Here is an 18,815-nt window from a genome sequence, read left to right on the forward strand (position 1 = left end):
GATGAAGGAGCTGCTATTTTAGGACATTATTATCCAAACACGGACTCTGCTGCAATAGAGAAGGAAAGCTTGGGAGAATCATGCATTACTCTTAAAGCTTCCACCTAGATGTAATACATGTTACTTCTCAGGTTTCATTGGCCCAAAATGTCACACAGCCACACTTAACTTCACCAAGACAGGACGTGTGGTCCTCCCGCGTGCCCAGAAGGAGAGAACTGGGAATACTGGTGAACACTAGCAATGCTCCAAAGTACTTGTGGCTCCAGGCATCTCTCCTGATAGAATCAAGCCTGGGCTTCTCAGAACTGTCAGAAGAAATAGACGCTTGAGGGCGAAATCTGGTGAACGGGTCACTAACCCCAGTCTTTCTCTCCTCCCAGCACCCCAAGTAGGCCTTGAAGACAGTATTTGCTCCAGCCAATAGGAACACCACGACCTCATTATATTGGTTCTTTCAAGGAAGGGGAGGAGGGAGGGGGATTATCACTGTGTGAGGGATATAAATGATAAATGTCTATTACATTGTTTTGTACACTTGAAACTGATAAAAAAACAAATTAATTAATTTTAAAAAAATAAAATAAAATAAAAGGAAGGGGAGAGAAAACGTAGAGACAAAAGACTCATATTTTCCCCTTTAAAAAATGTTTTCCACACAAAGACTCAAATTCCCAGAAGCTTAATCACTGGAAAATTCCCTTTCACAAAGCCCCCTGGCTGTTTTTAAGAGGACTCTCTGCCGGCTGGGCCTTGGTTTCACAAGGATTGGTCAACAGCCCTCAGGCCCACCCACCTCTTTGTTAGGCCACCACAATGCTGCCCTCCAGAGGACACTGTCTTCTGGGCACAACTGTCCTTGGCTGTTGGCCCCCTCTGCCATCTTCACCCAGACTTTAAGGGAGGGAACCCTACTCTCCCCTTTGACCCTCCGGCCTAAGGACAGCTTAGGCCCTTCTACTGAGTCCGTCACAGCACAGAAGAGCACACCAGCTGAGTAGCAAAGGAGACTTTTCCAAAGGGTTGGGTATAATGCAAGAGAAGTAAGTAGTCCCTCTGACCACAGCTGTATGTGGTTGTTGGCAGAACCCCCAGATGCCAGCACCCTCAGAGGCCTCTGTACCTGAGCTGGTTTAAATTCCTCTACAACCCGCAAGCACTGGGAAAGCCCAGGCCTTCCTGTGTTTTTGAAACCAAACTCCCAGAGAGGACTTTTTCCTGTCTCCCAGTCTAAGGCCCACTTCCTCAGCCCCACACGGGAACAGAGGCTGGTCTTGCCCGTCTGCAGCGTGCCCCATCATATGTCACACACAGTCTCACAGTGGGGTCTGTCAGAGCTGAAGAGACCAGTCAAGTCCAGACCCTCAGCCCGTCTGCCTGTCTGCTTGCCAGCCCCTTCTTCACCCCAGTCCACGTTGCCTGAAAATTGCTGCTCAGAGTTCCAAAAAAACAAACAATAGTTTTGGGGACACCAGGTAACCTAAAGTTACTCAGAGTCAAGTAATCTTTCTCTCCAAAAACACTCCGAAGTCTGGGGGACTGGGAGACACAACACTGATAAAACATAAAGCAATTCCCCCTCCTTTTTAAATGTTACATGTATGATTAACTTTTTTTTATTTTGAAAAATATTCCCTTTCTCTGTTATCAAATAGGACAGTTCACTTCCCTTTCTGAGACTGTGTTCAAGTGTACCCCCAAGAGCAAGGGGTGGGCCCTGCCTTTCTATGTGCACCGAGTCTGATGGCTTCACAGAGCAGAGGACAGTCTTTCCTGGAGGCCCACACAAGTCTCCACCCTAGGGAGCAGAAACTGCTTGGGTTTCCAGGTTCCAGAAGTCTGAGCTCCATCTCCACCCTATTCACTCTGTTGGCCAGGGAGTGTCTCTGTACCTACTAGCTCTTCTGGGTGATGTGGACAGAGGGGCCTTGTGTGGCCAGTGTGGTCAGGAAAGGCTGAAGGAGACAGGAATCATACCAGGGGAGGTGGTATTTTTATGTTTTAAGCAGTAATAGCAACTGGATCTCTGCATTCTGCCCCCTCTACACACACACACACACACACACACACACACACACACACACACACTCACACATGCACACAGGGGCTGGGCTGATTTGAGAAGGAGTCCTGAGCAGCCCCTGTCTGTCTCCCTGAAGCCTGTGGTACAAAGCTGAAGTGAAACATGGCCCCCTCGACGGTGCGCCTGGCCAACTTCAGTTGCTGAATGAATGTTACTCATATTCCTTCTATTTGTGTTCCAGGAAGAGAAAATTTAGAAACACTCATACAAACATTTGCAATTTTCAGGGGAGTTCCCTTGAAATGTTGCTGACTTTTACAACTATGATCCTGAGAGGAGAAAAAGAGAGCTTTTGTTCACAGCCAGACTGAGTGAGACACCAAGCTGCAGGGAGGCCTGTGGAGGGCTTACCTCTGTGGTTCCCAGTGGCCTAACAGTTCTCTCTGAGCCTATATGACCTTGTCATTAGCTGGTCATGGCATCGGTAGTGGCATCCAGCATTAAAAAATAGTAGTGACAGAGCAGACAGGGGAAACTTCAGCATGCATCACAGATTGTAAAAAATATATATAATTTCATTAAACGTTTGCTTCATTTGGGTGTCTGTGTGTGTGTGTATGTGTGTGTGTACTAGATCACAATATAAAAATATATCTCTCACTGTGGATCACAATCGTGAACATTTTTTTTTTTACAGTCATGAACATTTGAAAGCCAGTCATAGATTAGTTTGATTCCTTGTTTGTTCTCAAAGAATGTGGGGTTGAAAGTCAAGTGCAGGACTCCATTTCATTTGTTGATTATTCTTCTCCCAGCCAATTAATTTTCTTGCATCACCACCAGAAAGTGGACTTGCCTTTTTTATATCCTGTTAGACCTCATTAGATCAAAAGAAGCAAGATTGGGCATTTCGAAGAGCACCTGGGCAATTAGCAGTTGGAATCGAGGTGCTCTTTGATCCGCCTAAAGAGGCAAGGTGAAGTGGTATGTGCAGCCCAGGTGGCTAATGAGTGTGGAGCTCCTGAGAGGCCTGCAAAGCACTAATGGCTGTTTCATTTAATAAGTTAATAATTAATAAAGAGAATGTCTTTGAATGACCCTCCTGGTGTCTCACAGTGATATCTATTAAAAAGCCAATAAAAGCATCCAATAACGTGAAAAAAAAAGGGTAAATGATTACAGAGATTGTGATCATTTAGGATTAACCCTGTTATATCACCTCTGTTCCCTGTTCCTAATGTTATATATAACTGCCTTTATAAAATGTTCCTAATTCTATTCCAAAATACCTGTTGCTCTGGAAATTCAAATGGTTACCATTATTGACTACCTATTATGTTTCAGATACTCAGTGCCTAACCATCTAATTATTTCATTTAGGTATTGTTATCCTATTTTACAGATGTAGAAACTAGGGCTTAGAAAATTAAGTGATTTGCCAAAGGTCCACAGCTAGTAAGTGGCAAAATTAGGATTTGAATACAGGTCTGTAAGCTCCAGACCCAGAGTAAACTTTCCTCTCTAGATGGTGATGCCATGCTTTTCACCTCTGGGAACTTATCTCTTCTGGAGCTAAGAGTTGAAGTTCAGAGGAAAGGACTGAAAATTTCTATCACAATCTCAGCAAGATTATTTGTAAACACAGACAAGCTTATTTTAAAATTTATACAGAAAGGCACAGGCCCTAGAATAAATAGCTAAACCAATCTTGACAAAGAAGAATAAAGTGGGAGGAATCATTCTATGTGATATTTAAGTTTTACTACATAGCTACAGTAATCAAGACAGTATGGTATTGTAAAAGAGAGAGGAACATAGAAAGAGCTCAATGAACAGAGTAGAGGACACAGAAATAGACCCACACGAATAGACTCAGCCAATTTTTGACAAAAGGGCACAAGCATTTTACTGGAGGAAGGATACACTCTTCAACAAATGTTGCTGGAACAATTGGACATCCATAGGCAAAAAAATGAACCTCGGCCTAAACTTCATACCTTATATAATAATTAACTCAAAATGAATCTTGGAATTAAATGTAAAATATAAAATTATAAAACTTTTAGAACAAAAGTAAAAAATCTTTGGGACCTAGGACTCGGCAAAGAGTTCTTAGACTTGACACCGTTAGGACAATCCATAAAAGGAAAAATGGATAAATTCGATCTCATTAAAAGTAAAAGATTTTTTCGTTTTTTGTAAAAGCCCATGTGAAGACAATGAAAGGACAAGCTACAGCCTGGGAGAAAATATTTGCAAAGAAAAATTTGTAAATATTTTATTCCACAAAGAAATCTCAAATCTCAACAGTGAAAACACAAACAATGTAATTAGAAAATGGGCCAAAAGCATGAACAGATATTTTACTGAAAAGGACATATAGATGGCAAATAAGCACATGGAAGGATGTTCAACTCATTAGCCATCAGACAAATGCAAATTAAAACCATAATAACAACACACACCTATGAGAATGGCTAAAATACAGTGACAACACCAAATGCTGACAAGGATGAGGAGAAACTGGATTACTCATACATTGCTGATGGGACTGTAAAAGGACATAGACACTCTAGAAGAAGTTTGGCAATTTCTTCCAAAATTAAACGTGCAACTATCATATGACTCAGCATTTGTACACCTGGTCATTAAATGGTCTTTATCCCAGTAAACGAAAACTTACGTTCACACAAAATCTTGTACATGAGTGTTTATAGCAGCTTTATGTCTTTCAGTGGTTGACTAGATTAAAAAAAATATGGTAGATCCATACCATGGGATACTACTGAGCAATAAAAAGGAATAAGCTATTGATACACACAACTTGGATGAATCTCTGGGGAATTATGTCAAATGAAAAAAAGCCAATCCCAAAAGTTACATACTATATGATTCCATTTACATAAGATTTTTGAAATGACAACATTTTAGAAATGGAGAACACATTAGTGGTGGCCAGGGGATAGGGACTGGGGCAGGAGGGAGGTGAGTGTGGTTATAAAGGGTAACAGGAGGGATCCTTGTAATGGAATCATTCAATATCTTGACTGTGGTGATGGATACATGTGCCTACACAGGTGACAAAATTGTACAGAACTAGATACACACACACACACACACACACACACACACACAAGGAAACAAGAAATCTGAGTAAGATCAGTAGGATGGATTGATTAAATGTCAGTAACCTAGTTGTGATATTGTACTCTAGTTTTTTTTTTCTCAACTGTGTAATTGCTTTCATTTTTTAAAACAGTTTATTAGTTTCAGGTGTACAAAACAATGTAATAGTTAAACACTTATCATTTATATCCCTCACACAGTGATAATCCCCCCCCCCCCCCCCGTATTCTAGTTTTGCAAAAATGTTAACTTTGGGGGAATCTAGGAAAAGCCTATATGGGATTTCTATTATTTCTTACAACTGCGTGTGAATCTGCAATTATCTCAATAAATACTTCAATTAAAAAAAGATTCCAGGAGTGGCAGATGGCTCAGTTGGTTAGAGCACGAGCTCTCAACAAGGTTTCAGGTTCAATTCCCATATGGGATGGTGGGCCGCGCTCCCTGCAACTGAAGATTGAAAACGGTGGCTGGAGTTGGAGCTGAGCTGCGCCCTCCACAACTAGATTGAAGGACAACGAGGAGCTGATGGGCCCTGGAGAAACACACTTTCTCAAATAAAAAACAAATAAATAAATAAAAATATTATCTTGAAAAAAAAAAAAAAGATTCCAACATGTTGATCCTTGATTTTCAAGGTGAAGGGTGTTTTCAAGATCTTTTGTATTCCTGGCATGGTATTGGTCTCCATCCCCCTCATTCTCCAAAAAAATTTTACTAATAAGGAAAACAATCTTCACTATTAAACATGGTCACATTTTTTTGGGCTTTTCCCTGCTCTCCACTAGTAATTTTCTTTGCTGACATTTTTTGCTTTCTCTACCGTGTTTCCCCGAAAATAAGACCGGGTTTTATATTAAGATGTGCTCCAAAAGACACATTAGGGCTTATGTTCAGGGGATGTCCGCCTGAAAAATAATGGTAAGGCTTATTTTCCAGTTAGGTCTTATTTTCGGGGAAACATGGTAGTTTTAAAATACATGCATCAGCAAAACAGAACACTGCCTATTATACAGAGTATATCAAAGCTCCCCTAGGGGTTTGAAATGTTTCTATCTCAAGCTGAGAAGTGGCATTGCGTGTTTCCCTGGCATGTTCCTTGGCCCTTGTAAGTAGTATCCTCTGGTCTCCAGATGGATGAACCCACCACAGCACTTCACTAATTTCAGGTTATGGCCGACGAAGAAGGACTTATGCTTTCTGGTTTCCCTGGCACATGGCTGACATTGTTGCAGAATCCAAGACCGGAAAGAACCCAAGTGGCACTCAGAGAGTTAGGAGAGTCAGCTGTATTACGCCGGCAGGCTCAGTGGCATCCTTCCCAAAGACTGAGAGCCCTAGCAAGGTTTTGAGCAGGTTTTTATGGGTTGGGGACTTCCTCGAGTCGGGGAAGGGGTAGGTGTTTTCTGGTGATTGGCTCGGGGTGTGGCTTGGAGGGGGTTATGTGGAAGTGGGCTGGGGCTTAGGCTGGTGACCTCTCTCTCCACTCGGGCCACCATTTTCGGTCGGTTCCACATGGCAGGGAACCATTTTAAGGTCAGTTTCCCCATCATGTCCCCCTGTTGATGATCGTAAGTGGTAACAACTTAGAGATCATCATATTAGCTAAGAGCACGATAACCCCGTAGGGCAAGGATCCGGGCTGTAGCCTGAAGGGTGACAGAGGTGTCTATGAAACGTAAGTACGAGAAGGTTGGGTGGCCAGCGAATTTTCCCCAGCAGCCTGAGGGACAGGAAGGGGAGGTCAGGACTCCTTCCTGGGGAAGAGATAGTATGAGAAAAGCCAAATCATGGTTGCTGCCTAAGACAGGTTAGGATGAGGAGGCAAGCAGCCCAGAACAGGAAGTAGAACCCTAACAATCCCTTTTCCAGTGGTGACTGGCTCGGTGGGGAGGATGCAATGAAACCAGCAAAGGCTAGAAACAATAGGAGTTCAATAACAGCGAAGACTGAGGTCGGGCAGACGATGGCGAGGCTCATCCGGGCTGTTTCTTGAGGGTCAGACGGAGTGGACAGGCCGGGTCAGGCTGGGCGGTCCAGGCGTCGGTCTCTGGCTGGGCTCCTTTAACCCGGGTGTGATGGATCCACGGGACAATGCCTGAAACTTTAAGAGCGGTGGGAGTAACGAGTATTACAGTATGAGGGCCTGTCCACTTGGGCCAGAGGGGTTCGTGTTTCCAATCTTTGACCCAGACCTGATCTCTTGGGGTAAAGGGATATACTGGGGTACCGAGGGAAATGGGGGCCCTTTCCAGAATGTAAGCACGTACATCTGTGAGGACCTTGCCTAGCGCGGCCATCTGGTTTTGGAGGCTGGAGAACCTCAGCTGGCAAATGTCGCCAGGGAGACTGATTAGCAGGGGAGGGGGCCTCCCGAACATAATTTTGAAGGGAGAGAATCCAGATTTGCCAGGGGTGCAGCGCGCCCGAAGGACTGCTAGCGGTAGGAGGTCCACCCACCCTAGGGAGGTCTCCTGGTGGAGTTTAGCCAATGTCTCCTTGAGGGTACGGTTCATGCGTTCAACTTTCCCTGAGCTTTGTGGTCGGTATGCTGTATGGAGCCTCCAGTTGATGCCCATAGCTCTGGCTACCGTCTGGAGAAGCTCTGCTATGAAGGCTGGCCAATTGTCACTATGTATAGAAAGTGGAATCCTATAACGGGGGATAATTTCCCTGAGGAAGACCTTAGCTACTTCGCGGCTTTTTTCAGTCTGAGTGGGGAAAGCTTTGACCCACCCGGAGTAGGTACAGACCAAGACCAGTAAATACTTAATACCACGGCATCTTGTCATGTTGGTGAAGTCGACTTCGAGGTCTTCAAAAGGTGCAGCTCCGCTCCTTTGGATCCTGGGAATGGGGCTGGGGCCGGACTTTGGATTGTTCTTTGCACAAGTGAGGCAGCATTCTCTGATGGACTTGCAAAGAACTGACAGCCAGCTAATGTAGAAGTTTTTGGCTAGGAGGCCTTCGAGAACAGTTTTTCCTAAGTGGGTTAACTTGTGGTATTCAGCGGTTACTTGAGGACCCAGCAGGGCCAGGATGAAGAGTCTTCCGTCGGGTAGTTGCCACCACCCTTGTGGCAACCTGGTGGCCCCTTCTGATCTTGCCCATCTGAGTTCTTCTTCTGTGTACCGCAGGAGGGATATGGTGGTAGTGTCAGTGACCAAGAGTAGTTTATTAGGGCTTCCCATCACCGCTGATTTGGCTGTGGTGTCGGTGAGCCTGTTCCCGACTGCAGAGGGCTCGTTGACCCTCTGGTGGCCCCGACAATGGATAACCACAACCTGCTGGGGAAGCCAAATAGCTTGAAGGAGCTTAAGGATTTCTTGTTTATTTTTAATAGTTTTTCCCTCCGCGGTCAGAAGGCCTCTTTCTTTGTATATAGCCCCATGGATATGGACGGTAGCAAAGGCATACTGAGAGTCGGTGTAGATGTTGACTTTTCGGCTCTCGGATAGAGTGAGGGCTCTTATTAGTGCCCATAGTTCTGCCCGTTGGGCCGACCATCTGGATGGAAGTGCCCCTGCCTCGAGTACCTCATCCGTGGTAGTTACCGCATACCCCTCATCACGTTTTCCATCCTTCAGGAAGCTGCTGCCGTCAGTATACAGAGTAAGGTCTGGGTTAGGGTGTGGGCTGTCCCGGAGGTCAGGTCTGGTGGCGTAGACCTCATTGATAACTTCTATACAGTCATGTTCTGGATCCCCTTCCTCGGTTGGCAGGAAACTGGCTGGGGGTTCAGGGCACGCACAGTTTCTACCGAGATCTGAGGGTTTTCCAGGAGTAGCCCCTGATACTGAGTCAGCCGTGCATTTGACAGGCATCAGGGTCCTTGACTGTTCATTAAGGTGGTGACTGAGTGGGGTACTTTAACTATGATTCTCTGGCCTAAGGTGAGCTTATCTGCCTGTCTGATGAGAATCACAGGGCCTGCAGGCATGGTGGCCAACCCGCTGCTACCGGGTCTGGTTTCTTTGAGAGGTAGGCGAAGGGACGGAGCCACGGTCCAACTGTTTGGGCCAGCAGTCCTAAGGCTACTTTGTCTCTCTCATGGACGAATAAGTGGAATGGCCTCTCAGCATCAGGTAACCCGAGGGCTGAGGCCTGTCCAAGTGAGCTCTTTAGCTGCTGGAAGGCGTTATCTTGATCTTCTGTCCATATAACGGGGGCCTTTTCTTCACCAGTTAGAGCCTCATATAAGGGCTGGGCTATTGCCGAAAAGCCAGGGATCCAGATCCAGCAGAAGCCGGCGGCTCCGAGGAACTCACAGAGCGCTCTCCGGTTGGTGGGCCGAGGGAGGGAGTGATGACTTTCTTCTGCTCGGTGCTGAGGGCCTGCTGTCCTTTGGAGATGATAAAGCCCAAGTATTGTACTTGTTCTCTGCAGAGCTGGGCTTTCTTCCAGGAGACTATACCCCGTCTTGGCTAAGTGGGACAGGAGTGCCTGCATCGTGGTTTGGCACTCGGTTTCAGTGGCACAGGCTAAGAGCAGATCATCCACATATTGTAATAGAGTGCAGCGGTATTCTTCTTGAGGGAAGGTGGCTAAATCTGAGGCTAGGGCTTCCCCAAAGAGGATTGGGGAGTTCTTGAAGCCCTGTGGGAGCCAAGTCTATGTCAGCTAGAGCTATCGGCCGGTATCAGGTTCAGTCCATTCAAAGACGAACAGTGATTGGCTCTGGGGTGCCAACCGAATGCAGAAAAATGCATCTTTCTGGTCCAGGCAGGTGAACCATCCGGTCTCTGGGGGCAGCTGACTGAGGAGAGTATACGGATTTGGGACTACAGGTGTAGGGAGACTGTGGCTTGGTTTACCGCTCTCAAATCTTGTGCTGACTGGTATTCTCCATTAGGCTTCCTTACCAGCAGGAGGGGCATATTCCATGGCGACTGGCACTCCACGAGTATCCCTGCTGCTCTGAGATGGGCGAGGTGTTTTTGAATCCCTGCCCGAGCTTCCCTGGAGATGGGGTATTGGCGTAGCCATTGGGGTTGAGCTCCAGGTCTCAGTTCCACCAAAACTGGGGCCTTATGTTTTGCTAGCCCAGGTGGGTTATCTTCAGCCCAAACCTCTGGGAAATCGGCCCTGTATGCTTCCGGGTTCTGTTCTACACTGCTGGTCTGTAAAGCCTCCATTCTTTTTCCTTCGGGGTGGTGTGATAGACAGAATAAGTCCCTCTGACGGGGGCTGCAGTGACATGGTGGCCTGAACTGATGGTTCGAAGGAGATCTGCCTCCCTAACTTGGTAAGGAGGTTGCATCCCAGGAGCGGGATTGGGCAGTCTGGTAAGTAGAAGAACTCATGCGACACAGTGTGTCCTCCCAATTTACAAGTCCGAGGCTGGCAGAACGGTTGGCTCTTAGCTTGATCCCTGGTGGCTCCCATTATGGTGACTCTGCGGTCCCCGAGTGGTGCCACCAGCGTGGTTACTACTGAGTGTTCTGCTTCAGTATTTACCATAAAAGTTACTGTTTGGCCCCCTACATCTAAGTCAACCGTGGGCTTGTGGGGGCTGAGTTTGAATGAGCCTGGTCCTCTTTAGTCCGACTCAATTCCCGCTAATCCTATGAAGTCCGGCTCCGGGCTGATTGGGTTGGGACCACGGGGAGGCCGAGGCTGGAAGCAGAATGTCTGGAAGTGGCGGGGCAGCACCAGCCATTGGCCGTGTTGCGTAGGGAGGTGGTGGCGGCTCTTCACTGGGGTCCCCCTGGTAAATGGCCTTAGCCATGTACTTCTGGGTGCGGCCCCGTGGGTTCCGTGCAACGTAGATCCTGGACTATCCCTTACTATTGGAGCAAAACCATACCCAAGGAGGAAGGGTTCGAGCTATTTCTAACCACGAGTCAACATAAGGGAACTGGTCGGGATGTCCTGGGGTCCCGGTGACAGCGACGTAGACTCGGCGAATCGTGGGGAGGTCAAGAGTGCCTTTTGGGGGCCATCCCACATCAAAACCTGGCTGCTCCAGCTCACATAAAGTGTGGAGACATCCAGGAGTCATTTTGACCCTGTAGTCGCCCCCGAAACCTTTCCTGAAATTCTTTAACATGCAATCTAGAACCGTGGGCTTTCTGTGTTTCCCTCCCATGATGTTCAGTGCCACGCGGACAAGGGAAGGGTTTCAATCAGGCGCCCGCCTGGCCATTTCCATCATGGGAACTTAGGGTATGTCTTGGCAAAGGTGTGCCCGTATAAACCCCAGGCCAGGTCGCACCCGGAGAGTGCGAATCACCATTATGCCTTACGACGCTCCCACGGAAATGTAGCTTTGGGCTCATTCAGGTTCCGTAGCCGACAGGCCGTAGATCTACACAGAATCCCATTTGGGACCAAGCACACACACACTCATTCAGGGAGGAAAGACGTCCTCCCCCGGAATGGCCCTAACTGGAGTCCAAAGTGGGATGCAGTGGGAGGTGATCAGGCTCCCCTTCTGCCCTTAGGCAGGCTGAACTGGGTCCGGGCCCCAGGGTCTTACCATGTCTGATGTCCTGGTTGACTGTCTATCCTTTCTCTCTACTGGGGGTCCAGCAGGGAGTCATGGGCCAGACCCGGGAAGGTCCGTCCGGGCCTGCCGAAATCAGCAGGGCGCCTAGCCCCTTCTAGGGTTCCCTGTCACCCACGGCCTCCTCTGCCCAAACCGGTGGCTCAAGGGGCCAGCGCGGTTGAGTTTCCTGGTCAGGGAACCAAATGTTGCAGAAAAATGGCAAGGACCGAGAAACTCAAGCGGCACTCAGAGATCAGGAGAACACAGCTTTATTATGCTGGTGGGCTCAGCGGGATCCTTCCCAAAAGACTGAGCCCCTAGCAAGGTTTTGAGCAGGTTTTTATGGGTTGGGGACTTCCTTGAGTAGGGGAAGGGGTAGGTGTCATCTGCTGATTGGCTCAAGGTGTGGCTTGGAGGGGGTTATATGGAAGTGGGCTGGGGCTTAGGCTGGTGACCTCTCTCTCCGCTGGGGCCACCATTTTAGCTCAGTTCCACGTGGCAGGGAACCATTTTAAGGTCAGATTACCCATCATCTCCACTCGGGCCACCATTTTAGGTCAGTTCCACGTGGCAGGGAACCATTTTAAGGTTAGTTTCCCCATCAACATCACAGGGCTTACTCATTGTGATTAATACAGCAACTGCAGGAACAGCGTTCTGTAAAGACAAAACCAGCATCACTTGTTTCACCTCACCACTGAGTGCCGAAGCTTCCATTTTTTCATTGGGAAAATGCTTTTTACCTCCAAGAGCTATTGTGAGGAATGAAGAGTAGAAATAGCTGTGAAGCACTTGGCGCCAGTCAAGGAAATGTGAGTCACCAGTTGAGTCTCAAGTAGGATTGGGCTCAGCTGTAACATAAACCCCCAAATATCAGTGGCTTAAACAAAGCAGTTTATTTTTCATTTATGATAAAGTCTCAGGGGGAAAAGTTACAGGGAAGTAAAAAAATCGTGTTCCCTTTACCCTTCTGAGTTCTTAGCTGAGACCCTTGTGATAAAAGACAGGTTAGCAGGGGAAGAAAAAAAACTCCAGAAGTTTAATAATATGTATAAATAGGAGAGAAGCAGGGAAACTAACTCCTTGAGGTGGCCCAACCAGTTTAAATAGCATCTTCAGCTAAAGACAAAGGAAATAAAGCGGAGCAGGGTGGAGGGAAGGAAGGTCAGTTGTGGGAGGTGACCAGGAAAAGCACAGTAAAGAAGGGTAAGGTTGCTATGCAGATTTAAATCCCTGCCTTCTCCATTGATAAGATTTTCTTGTGATTTAGAGCTATTCTTCTCTTCTAGGTACAGAGAGGGAGACAACCTTACAAATGGAAATTTTCTTTACAAATGTAAATGTCCCTCACAAAAGGGTAATAGCTCCTCCCTCATCTGCTGTTTCTCAAAATAATCAGCTCAAAATAATCCTTACAGCAAAGGGCGTATTTTGGGGTGGTCTATTCTGCTACCCTTCAAAAGCTGGAGCATGTGCGGCAGCTATGCTCCACAAAGCTCGTAAGGACTCAGCTTCCTCCTGCATTATTTCTCCACTGTGTGTGTTTCTATTCTCCTCGTTAGCTCTTCATCCAAGAGGGCTGCCAGAGCACCAATGTTGACATAAGAACGTCTAAATCTATTATAGAGAATTTTTATAATTTATTTGAAACAAACAGAGGATACATCTGGAAGATATGGAAGAAGATCTCAATAGATTGAGAAAAATGCTTCCAACAAAGGACAGTTTGCAGCTTCTTTTACCCATTTGGAATTAAGGAGGGAATGTAAGGAAGATTACTTGAAAGTGGGAGAAAGCAAGGTGGGGGAACGGATTACAGTATTGTTAGCAAGATTATGTGTTTTCTTGAGGGTGATCACTCTTTAGAAGGAGGGATCTGAAGAGGCATTTCAAAGGTGTGTTAACCTAGTACATGCACAGAAACAATGGACAGGGCTTGCTTAGGGCAAAGATAAGCCTTTTACTAAAGAAGTTATATGCCTGGGGTGTGGCTACCCACCATGACCTGCCCAGTTAAGAATTGTGGGGGCTAAAAGAAAACAATACTTTCCCTCCCACCTTTGAAGTTCTAACTGGGCTAATAATCAAATTAGCAGAGACAAATTAACAGGAGAAAATCAAAATTTTAATACATGTGCATGGGAAATTCACATATACATGAAAATTCCAAAGACAGTGAGGTAGCAATGAATATATCTGACAATTTAGACAAAGGAGAAAAGGGGGTGGGGAGAACGGGGTCTTAGATTTCAAAAGTGAGAATGGGCAATTTACAGGTAGTTGAGGAAGATTGGAACATACAAGGCAGGCAAATTCTTTTTTTCTTTTTAAATTTATTGGGGCAACAATTGTTAGTAAAATTACATAGATTTCAGGTGTACAATTCTGTATTACATCATCTATAAATCCCATTGTGTGTTCACCACCCAGAGTCAGTTCTCCTTCCATCACCATATATTTGATCCCCCTTACCCTCATCTGCCACCCCCCACCCCCCTTACCCTCTGGTAACCACTAAACTATTGTCTGTGTCTATGAGTTTCTGTTTCTCATTTGTTTGTCTTGTTCTTTTGTTGTTTTTGGTTTATATACCACATATCAGTGAAATCATATGGTTCTCTGCTTTTTCTGTCTGACTTATTTCGCTTAGCATTATACTCTCAAGATCCATCCATGTTGTCACAAATGTTTCTATATCATCTTTTCTTACCGCCAAATAGTATTCCATTGTATATATACCACAACTTCTTTATCCATTCATCTATTGAAGGACATTTTGGTTGTTTCCATGTCTTGGCCACCGTAAACAAAGCTGCAATGAACATTGGAGCACACGTGTCTTTATCTCTAAATGTTTTCAGATTTTTTGGATAGATACCCAGGAGAGGGATTGCTGGGTCATATGGCAATTCTATTCGTAATTTTTTGAGGAACCTCCACACTGCTTTCCATAACGGCTGCACCAGTCAAGGCAGGCAAATTCTTGCTAGGCAACTCAAACAATGGGACACAGAGGGTATCTGGCTAACAGGCCCCAGCCTGAAGCCTTTGTATTTACCATACTTAATTCATATTAGTCTAGTCAGGCTAAGGTAAGTATCCTAAGATCTTCCTGAAGCAGGTTTTTTCTCTCTCTGAAATCTCTTAGGCAGGAAAGAGGGGAGGGGCAAAGTTTCTTTCAGAGTCTTCTGTTCCTCTATTACCAGATTAAAATCAATATCCCAAAAGGCAAAACTTTTGGGCCCCCTCAGGCCCCATGGGGGTAAAACGCAGATCTCTAAGGAGGGGCCACTGGACTGCTGGAGGAAGGCGGCACAATGGAACTGGTTCTGCAAGTTGGAGAAACTGCAAACTAGACTTAGCTGCTGCTACAAGAAAGCAGTGCTGCTTCCCTGGTGAAGAGGCATTGTGGGGTTCTGCTCATGGGAGCGGGAAGCAAGCAGGCCTAAGCACGTCCCTTTCCTCCTCCAGCCTGCCTGTCTCCCTCTAGTAACCCCTATTGGCTGAGCCTAACAGGGAGCAGCTGGCAAAACAAATATGGTTGGCACAGCCCCAGGGTCTAGATCACAAAGCGAGTATAGAAGGGTGGGTTTGGAGCCGGGATGTAACTTACTAACAGGCATAGTACTCAAAGTTAATAGGTCTCTTCCTATGGAGAAACACACAGAAAACATGTACAGTTCAATCATTTATCATCAAATAAATACTCAGGCAACCACCACCCAGATCTAGAAACCTGCATCTTCCTAAAGCTCTTCCCAATCTCTCCCCCTTCGTCTCCCCTCCAGAGGTAAGCACTAGCCTGGCTTTTTTGGTAATTACTCCCTAGCTTTTCATTATAGCATGCATCTTTGAACACTACAGTTTTGCTTGTTTTTGGAGTTTATAAAAATGGAATCATCCCGACTGTATTCTTTTGTGTCTGCTTCTTTTATCCAACATTATTTTTGTGAGATTTATCTATGCTGTTTTGTGTGGCTATCTAGTTTGCTCTTCTTCCTTGCTATATAGTATTCCATTTTATGGATATACAGGTATTCCCCCACTTTTCGAAAGTTTGCTTTACCTCTTCGCTTTTATGAAAGACCTACATTAGTACCCGTTTTTGTTAACCGAAAGAAATCTGAAGAGGATTTCCACTTTTACAAAAAAAGGCGAAGAGTGAAATAGTGTTCAGCGTTTTTTTGCAGTGAAGCCATTATAGATATAGCGAAAGTGGCCCTGCCAAACTCCTTCACCTGGAAACTACACTCAGCATCTTAGCATCAAGCACTATAGCTTTAAACTGTGTCTGCAAGCATCTGTGCTTTGCCTTGCTTTATTTTGTGTGTTTATTAGCAAGATGTGTCCTCAGGTAATTGCTTCTCTGCTTTACACCATTTCAGTTTACAAAAGGTTTCATAGGAATGCTCTACTTTTGCATATTGGGGGGAAAACTGTACCACAACTAATTTATTCATTCTACTGCTGATGACACTTGGGTTATTTCCACTATGGGGTTCTTAGGAATAATGCTGCTATTAATACTCTTGTACATGTCTCTTGGTGTACAACTGTGTGCATTTTGTTCGGATATGTATCTCGTAGTGGAACAACTGGGTTATGTGGTGTTCGTATTTTAACCTTAGTTGATAATGCTGAACTGTTTGCCAGTTTACATTCTCTTCCTCCATGTATAAAGTCCCCACTGCTCTACATCTTTACCTGCCCTTGCTATTATATGACACCACCAGTGTGTTGAGTGCATAGTGGTATCTGAAAGTTTTAACGTACATTTCCCTGATACTAATGAGGTTGAGAATATTTCCATATGTTTACTGGCCAGTTGGATATCCACTTTTGTGAAGTGCCTGTTCAAGTCTCATGTTTTTTCCCACTGGGTTGTCCATCTTACTGATTTTAGAAAACCGGTCCTTTGACACATATATTTCGCAATATTTTTTTCCCATTCTGTTGCTTCCATTTGCAGCTTCTTAATCGTGTCTTTTGACAGTCTTAATTCATTCTTAAGATCCTAAATTTTTTTTGAAGATTTTAGTGGGGAAGGGGAACAGGACTTTATTGGGGAACAGGGGGTATTTCCAGGACTTTTTCTTTTTCCCCAAGTCAAGTTGTTGTCCTTTCAATCTTAGTTGTGGAGGGCACAGCTCAGCTCCAGGTCCAGTTGCCGTTGTTAGTTGCAGGGGACGCGGCCCACCATCCCTTGCGGGAGTAGAGGAGTTGAACCAGTAACCTTGTGGTTGAGAACCCACTGGCCCATGTGGGAATCGAACCGGCAGCTTTCGACGTTAGGAGCATGGAGCTCCAACTGCCTGAGCCACCGGGCTGGCCCCAAGATCCTAAATTTAATAGTGTAATTTATCCATCTCTTTCTTTATTGTTTGTGCTTTCTGTGTCTTGTTTAAATCATCTTTTCCTATCCTAAGTCATGAGGATATTCTAGAATACTATTTTGTAGCTGTACTATTTCGCCTTTCACATTTAGACCTATATTCTTCCAAGAGTTGATTTGTGTGTATGATGTAAAGTAGGGATCCAGATTTATTTTTTTCCACATGGTTATCCAATTGTCCTCATATTATTTATTGAAAAGACCATCCTTTCCCCACTGCCCACTGCTCTGCTAGTGTCCAAATATGCTGGGACTGTTTCTGGGCTCTCTGTTTTATTCCATTGGTCTATATACCTATCCTCGTGCCAATACCACACTAGTTTGCATACTGTAGCCTTATAATAAGTCTTAAAAGTGGTTAAAGGAGGTTCTCACACCTTGTTCTTCTTCAAGATTGCCTTGATGATTTTGTCCTTAGAATTTCCATGTAGATTTTATAATCAGTTTGTCAAATTCCACAAACAAAACAAAACAAAACAAAACAAGACAAAACAAAACAAGCAAAACTTGAAATTTTGAATTATATCGCATAAGCTTTGCGCAGTGGCAGTATCGTAGCCAATGAGGTTTATCCAAGGCGTGATTATTGCTAATTGAATTATATCGCATTGAATCTATAGACCAGTTTGGTCCATAGATTGACATCTCTACAATTAACAATAGACATCTTTACAATATTGCATCTTTCATTCATGACTATTCTATATTTCTCCCATACCTAGGATTTTTAGTAATGCGTTTTGCCTTAAAGTCTATGTAGTTTATAGTTTAAAAAACATTATTGAAAAACTCAAAAGAAGACCTAAATAATGGGAGAAATATAGAATAGTCATGAATGTAAAATCTAGTTGTAGAGATGTCAATGTATGGACCAAACGGGTTTATAGATTCAACGCTCTATAGATCAGTGGCCCATGCGGGGATCGAACTGGCAACCTTGGTGTTAGCAGCACCATGCTCTAACCGACTGAGCAAACTGGCCACCTCTGGTTAGTGTTTTCATAATGTATCTTTTTTGCTCTTTTATTTTAAACCTTTCTCTATCTGATGCTTAAGATGCGTCTCTTATAAGTCTAGACCATCTATCTCTTTTAATTGGAACATTTAGTCTATTTGCATTTAATGAAATTAAAAAATATATATATATATTTGGGTTTACATTTACCTTCTTACTAAGGGCCTTCAATTTATCCCTCCTGTTCTATATTAGTCTCTTCTTTCTTGCCTTCTTTTGGCTTGACTTAGCATTTTTTTTATTATTCCACCTTCTATTAGTTTGGCAGTTACACATACTTATATTTTTCTTTTAGTGCCTACTCTAAACTTGCTTCTAAACTTGACTAAGTCTAGCATTAATTAATGCCAATGCCCCTTCCTTGATGGTGTAAAGACCTTAAGGCATATTAACTTTATTTACCTCCTCCTCAACTTAAATGTCAGAGTTAACATGTATTTCAATTCTATGTAGATTTAAAACACAAGATATTATTGTTACCCATTTTCTCCTCATGTGCCTAGCTATTTTTGTTGTTTGTCATACATTGTATCTGCTAAATCACTTGTAGAAAATATTTGAAGCCTAGGATTGATGTTATCTTCTGCCAGAGATTAAGGACATTTTCTTCTTCAGGCATCTGGGTACAAGCAATCAGTCAGGGCTTGAGAAGGGTTGAAGCTGAGCAGTGGTTCACACTTATCCCAAGGAGACAGTCTTTCAGGGTCCCACTGAGGGACGTTCACTAGCCCCTCTTCACCTCCCCCCAACCCCCAGACATGCTCTGACTGCA

At 44.7% G+C, this 18,815-nt stretch overlaps 1 pseudogene; it reads left to right on the forward strand.

Annotated features, from left to right (window-relative positions):
* Positions 1 to 17,560: 17,560 nt before the first annotated feature.
* Positions 17,561 to 17,692, forward strand: LOC141569815 (U4 spliceosomal RNA; annotated as a pseudogene).
* The last annotated feature ends 1,123 nt before the right edge of the window (positions 17,693 to 18,815 follow it).

Source organism: Rhinolophus sinicus, chromosome X (assembly GCF_036562045.2).
Source record: "Rhinolophus sinicus isolate RSC01 chromosome X, ASM3656204v1, whole genome shotgun sequence".
In the NCBI taxonomy this organism is placed as follows: Eukaryota; Metazoa; Chordata; class Mammalia; order Chiroptera; family Rhinolophidae; genus Rhinolophus; species Rhinolophus sinicus.